This window comes from Suncus etruscus, chromosome 14 (genome assembly GCF_024139225.1).
Source record: "Suncus etruscus isolate mSunEtr1 chromosome 14, mSunEtr1.pri.cur, whole genome shotgun sequence".
In the NCBI taxonomy this organism is placed as follows: Eukaryota; Metazoa; Chordata; class Mammalia; order Eulipotyphla; family Soricidae; genus Suncus; species Suncus etruscus.
The window spans coordinates 4,653,773-4,659,772 of record NC_064861.1 but is presented as its reverse complement, the minus strand read 5'-3'; positions in this window follow the sequence as shown (position 1 = coordinate 4,659,772).

Genomic DNA, 6,000 nt, shown 5'->3' with positions numbered 1-6,000 from the left:
CTTTTGTGCAAGTGGCTAACGAATTGTGACAACACCAGCTGTTAAAGAGGCTTTCCTTGCTCCATTTAAATTTCTTGCTCCTTTATCAAAAATTAGGTGATTGTATGTCTGGGGAACATTCTCTGAGTACTCAAGCCTATTCCACAGATCTGAGAGTCAGTCTTCATTTCAATACCATGCTATTTTGATATCTATTGCTTGTAGTACAGTTTAAAATTAGGGAAAGTAATATCTCCCATATTCCTTTTCCCAAGGAATGGTTTAGCTATTCAAGGGTGATTATTGTTCCAAATAAATTTTAGAAGTGTTTAATCTACTTCTTCGAAGAATGACATGGGTATATTTAGAAGGATTGCATTAAATCTGTACAATGCTATGGGAAGTATTGCTATTTTAATGATGTTAATCCTGCTAATCCATGAGTAGGTTATGTGTTTCCATTTCCATGTGTCCTCTCTTATTTCTTGGAGCAGGGTTTTATAGTTTTCTTTGCATAGGTCCTTCACTTCTTTAGTCACATTGACTCCTAGATATTTGAGTTTTTTAGGCACTAATGTGAATGGATTGTTTTTTAAATGTCCATTTATTCCTTATTATTATTGGTGTGTAATAAGACCATTAAGTTTATATATATATATATATGTGTGTGTGTGTGTGTGTGTGTGTGTTAATTTTGTAGCCTGCCACATTGCTATATGAATCTTTTGTTTCTAGAAGCTTAGAAGCTTTTTGGTAGTCTTTAGGTTTTTGGTTTTTTTTTTTGTTTTTGTTTTTCTTTTGTTTTGGTTTTTCAGGTCACACCGTTTGATGCTCAGGGGTTACTCCTGGCTAAGCGCTCAGAAATTGCCCCTGGCTTGGGGGGACCATATGGGATGCCAGGGGATTGAACCACAGTCACGATCTTTCCTTGGCTAGCACTTACAAGGCAGACACCTTACCTCTAGTGCCACCTCGCCGGCCCCATCTTTAGGGTTTTCTAAGTAGAGTTTTATGTCATCTGCAAACAGTAAAAGCTTGACTTTTCCCTTTCCTATTGGATTCACTTAATATTATTTTTTTTGCCTAATCATTATAGCAAGTATTTCCAATACTATGTTGAATAAGAGTAGTGAGAGAGGACAACCTTGTCTTGTACCAGAATTTAGAGAAAAGTTTTTTGTTTTTTCTCCATTGAGTATAATATTTGCCATTAGCTTGTGGTAGATGGCCTTAACTCTGTTGAGAAAGGTTCCTTTCATTCCCATCTTGCTGAGAGTTTTTATCAAGGACGGGTTTTGGACCTTATCAAAATGCTTTCTCTGTGTCTATTGATATGATCATGTAATTTTTATTTTTCTTGTTGATGTTGTATATTATGTTGATAGATATACAGATGTTAAACCATCCTTGCATTCCTGAGATGAAACCTACTTGATCATAGTGAATGATCTTCATGATGAGGCATTGGATCTTATTTGCGAGAATTTTGTCAAGGATCTTTGCATCTGTGTTCAACAGGGTTTTGGTCCATAATTTTTTTGGAAGCATCTCTATCTGGTTTTAATATCAAGGTAATATTGACTTCATAAATACCATTTGAAAGTGTTCCCATTTTTTTTAAATTTCATGAAAAAGCCTGGCCAGAATTGGTAGTAGGTCCTCTTGAAAAGTTTGAAATAATTCATTAGTGAATCCATCTGGGCCTGGGCTTTTGATTTGGGGCAATATTTTGATTACCTTTGTAGTTTCCTCAATAAAGATATGTTACATTCTTCTTATTCAACCGTGAAAGGTTATGAGTCCAGTAATTTATCCATTTTCTCATCCAGGTTCTCATATTTAGTGGCACAGATTTTTTCTTTTTAAAATATCTTTTATTTAAACACCTTGGTTACAAACATGATTGTGGTTTGGTTTCAGTCATATAAGATGACACCCCCCCATCACCAGTGTAACATTCCCATAATCAGTGTCCCAAATATAACTCTTCCCCTCCCCGCCCCTACCTGTACTCTAGACAGGCTTTCTATTTTCCTTATATATTCTCATTGTTAGGATAGTTCACAATGTAGTTAGTTCTCTAAATAAACTCATCACTCTCTGTGGTGAGGTTCATGAGGTGGGCTGTAACGTCCAGCCCTTCTCTCTTTTGTCTCTGAAAATTGTTGATAAATGTCTTTCATTTTTCTTAAAACCCATAGATGAGTGAGACCATTCTGTGTGTGTCTCTCTCTCTGACTTATTTAACTCAGCATAATAGATTCTCTGTACATCCGTGTATAGGAAAATTTCATGACTTCATCTCTCCTGATGGCTGCATAATATTCCATTGTGTATATGTACCACAGTTTTTTATTAAAGTGTCTGTCCATTTCTTCTCCCCATTTTTTGATGGGATTAGATGTTTTTTTCTTGTAAAGTTGTGTCAGTGTCCTGTATATTTTGGATATTAACCCCTTATCTGATGGGTATTGGGTGAATGGTTTCTCCCACTCAGTGGGTGGCTCTTGTATCCTGGGCACTATTTCCTTTGAGATGCAGAAGCTTCTCAGCTTAATATATTCCCATCTGTTAATCTCTGCTATGGGACTCCAATGACTCTTATGTTGTTTCTGTTGAGTTTATCCATGACTTCTAATTTTATCTGTTCACATTCTTTGAGTAATTTTTCCATTGTCTGATCATTTACATTAAGGCTCTTTTTCAATATCTTCTGGTGTATGAACATTTTATACATCTCATCTTCCAGCTCACTGATTCTATCCTCAGCTCTGTTATCTCAACTTCTGTTGGAGAGGCTTTCCAATGAGGTTTTTATTTTGTTTACTGAGTTTTTAGGAAATGTGTTTAAAATTTGGAGTTTTCTGATTTCTATCTTCATATCCTCTTGTTTCTTATTTGTGTTCCATTCTTTTCTATCTATGCTTTCTTTGAAGAATTGTGAGAAATTTCAGATGTTCATAAACTACCCAGTTTATGAAAATTTTATATAGCTATTCTTCCAAAGATAATTATTTTATCATGATTTTTGAATTATTGGTTTATGAATAAATAATTCCTTTAAATTGATCACAGTGTGATCTGTTTGATTTAACTGTTGTTGAGCAGCATGTTGCTTAATCTCCATGTGTTTGATTTTCTCCACAGCTTCTTTTTACAGTCAATCTTGATCTCCCTTGAATGATGATCTGACAGGGTGCTTCTAATAATTCTTATATTTGTAACTTTGTGCAAGTTAAATTTATATACTCAGGCATGGTCTATTCTAGAGAAGGTTACATGTGCACTTGAGAAAAATGTGTATTATACTTTCTGGGGCTGGGGGCCCTATATAAATCCATTAGTCCTAGTTCTTCTAGTTTTTTTTTTTATTAAAGTATGTTATGTCTTTGTTAGTTTTCTGCCTAGTGGATCTGTCTAGTGGTGATGGTGATGTGTTGAAATCTCCTACTACTATTACATTTTCTTCCATATGTTTCTCCAGGTTTGCCAGCAAATGCCTTATATATTTTGCTGGCTCTGCATCTGGTGCTTAATTGTTGATCAGAGTTAGTAGTTCTGGATCTATTGTTCCCCTGATAAGTAAGTAGTGACCCTCTTTGTCTCTGGTCATTTTCTTATGGTTGAAAACAAGTTGGTCTAATATAAAAATGGCTGCCTTTACTTTCTTTTGTTTTCCATTGGCTTGAACAATTAATTTCTATCCTTTTATTTTTTTATCCTTTTATTCTGAGCCTGTATCTTGTACCCTGTACTTGTAGGTGTGTTTCTTGCAGGCAGCAGAAATCCAATTTTTGTTTTCTGTTCCAACCCTCTACTATGTGTCATTTAATGGGAGAGTTTAGTCCATTAACATTTAAGAAGAATATTGAAAGAGGGGGCTGTTATGTAATTGTATTGACTACAGTGGTTGGTTGTTGTTACAATTGGGGATTTGGATTGCGTAATACAACTTTGAGTAGTTCATTAGGTTTTATTTGGTTAGGGCTAATAGTGTGAGTTATTTCTTGTCTGAGAATGTTTTTAGTTCTCCCTCCCATATGAATGAGAGTTTTACCAGGTAGTGGACTCTAGGTTGAAAGTTTCTGTCATATAGTAGTTTGAATATGTCATTCCACTGTCTTCTTGCTTGTCTTATTTCAAATGAGTGATCTAGTTTGATTCTTATGTTCCTTTGTACTTGAGGATTTTTTGCTCCCTATTGCTTTAAGAAGTTAATCTCTCTCTTTGTTTTTTGCTATGTCTATTACTATATGTCTTAGTGTTGGTTTATTACTATTTTATTAGCTACTCTTTTCACCTCTTGGATTTGCATTGGAGCCTCTTTCCAGAGGGTGGGATAGTTTTATGATATTATTTCCATCATCACTTGTCCTTTCCCTTTCTCTATTTCCTCCCCTTCTGGTATTCCTACAATCTGTAAATTATTTCTTTTGTCTTTATTCATTAAATACCTAATTTTTTCTTCCAATGCTTTACCTCTTATTTCCTTATTGGCTTCTTTGTCATTTTTGGTTTGAGATTCTCTTCAAGTTATTTATGTTATTATCCAACTGTGTATTTCTGCTATTTGGCTTGCTAGGACATTTTTTTATTTTCTTTAATTACATTTGTATGGATTCTCTTATCTTCTGAAAAAGTTCTTCTTTGAGTTGGTTGATTTGTTCGTCTATGGATACCTTGAACTTGCTGGCTAGTGATTTCTTGATTTCTAAAGCTATGGCTTGCATTGCTCCTTTTAGGTCTTTATCAATTGTGCTTGTGCACTTTGGGGGACTTGGAAACTTGCTAGGATTTCTCTCTATGTTCCTGGCTGCTAGTGTCTTCCTTAGTTTGCCCGTATTTATTTTGATCTAATGACTTATACTGTTTTTCTCTCTGGTCTCAGCCCTCCTTTGTTACCTGTGGTGTGAGGCCGGGTCCCTTCTCTGGAGTGCAGCCATAGGTGGGTATGATGACAGCAGTCACTGAGGTTTGGCCCCACCCACAAGTATCCTCCCTCCTGTTACCTGCCAGAGGGTGTAGTTTTCTGCTCTGTCACAGCCCTTAAACTCAAGTAATAGCTTAACCTCTCTCCAGGTCTACTTACTCCCTTTGCCTGTGAGAAAGAGCAGGTCCCCTTTCCACACCTCAGCCCTTGAGTGCAGTTAATGGCAGCAACCTCTCTTGTCAGACTGTGGCCTCCCTGCTATTACCTGCACAAAGGTGCTGTCTTTCTCTCCCTCTGCCCTTATGTCTGCCCAGTCAGAGCCTGACCTCTTTGCTGCTACCTGCACAAAGTTGCAGACTTTAAGTCCCTCAGCCCTTATGCGTGGTTAATAACGGAGACCTCTCTGTTCAGAGCCTCACCTCCCCCTCCTTTTCTATTTTTGCACACATTTCCCTTCTGTCATTCCAGAAACAGAATAATATATATGGGAAGACAATATGGGTACATTAATTTCTATTTTTTAATTTTTAAATAAAATATTTATTTAAGTACCATGATTACAAACATGATTGTAGTTGGTTTCAATAAAAAAACACCCACCTTCACCAGTACAACATTCCCACCACCAATGCCCACCATCTCCATCCTCCACCACCATCTACTTGTAAATGAAGACAGGCATTCTACCTCTCTCACTCATTAACATTGTCATAATTTTTGTTAATGTAGTTATTTCTCTAACTGCATTACCCACTTTTTGTGATGAGCTTCATATCGTGAACCAGTCCTTTCGGCTCTCAACTCTGGATATTAATACAATAATGTCTTTTATTTTTCTTAAAACCTGGGGCTAGAATGGTGGTGCTAGAGGTAAGGTGTCTGCCTTTTAAGCACTAGCCTAGGATGAACTAAAGTCCTATATGGTCCCCCCAAGCCAAGAGCAATTCTGAGTGCATAGCCAGGAGTAACTCCTCAGTGTCAAATGGGTGTGACTCAAGAAAAAAAAAACACAACCCATAGATTAGCGAGATTATTCTGTGTCTCTCACTCTTATTTCATTCAGCATAATACTTTTCACATCCATCCATTTA